Here is a 385-nt window from a genome sequence, read left to right on the forward strand (position 1 = left end):
AGAAAAAAAAAACTAAAAAAGGAAAAAAAATAATAAATTAAATATTTTTTTAAAAATATTTTGTCTTTTTAAAGTATTTAATTTATTTAAAATTTAAAAAATATAAATTTAAAAAAATTAGAAACATAAATAAGGGCAGTTCTAATATTAAGCAAAATATATAGATAATGGACTTTTAAGATTAGTATCTAATAACCCATTTTTATTTTTATGCGCTAAATTTTTTAGGTATACCGTAAAACATGGTTCATTTTATAACCAAACTAACTTTTAGAAGTGAAGTAGCTATGTGATGTGTTACATGTGTATCAAAAAAAGGCCCTCCCCGAAAGCCCAACTTATTTGAATCAGCCCGACTCTCAGATGGGTAGAGCACAGCCCGGTT

Source organism: Papaver somniferum, chromosome 7, assembly GCF_003573695.1.
Source record: "Papaver somniferum cultivar HN1 chromosome 7, ASM357369v1, whole genome shotgun sequence".
NCBI classification, from domain to species: Eukaryota; Viridiplantae; Streptophyta; class Magnoliopsida; order Ranunculales; family Papaveraceae; genus Papaver; species Papaver somniferum.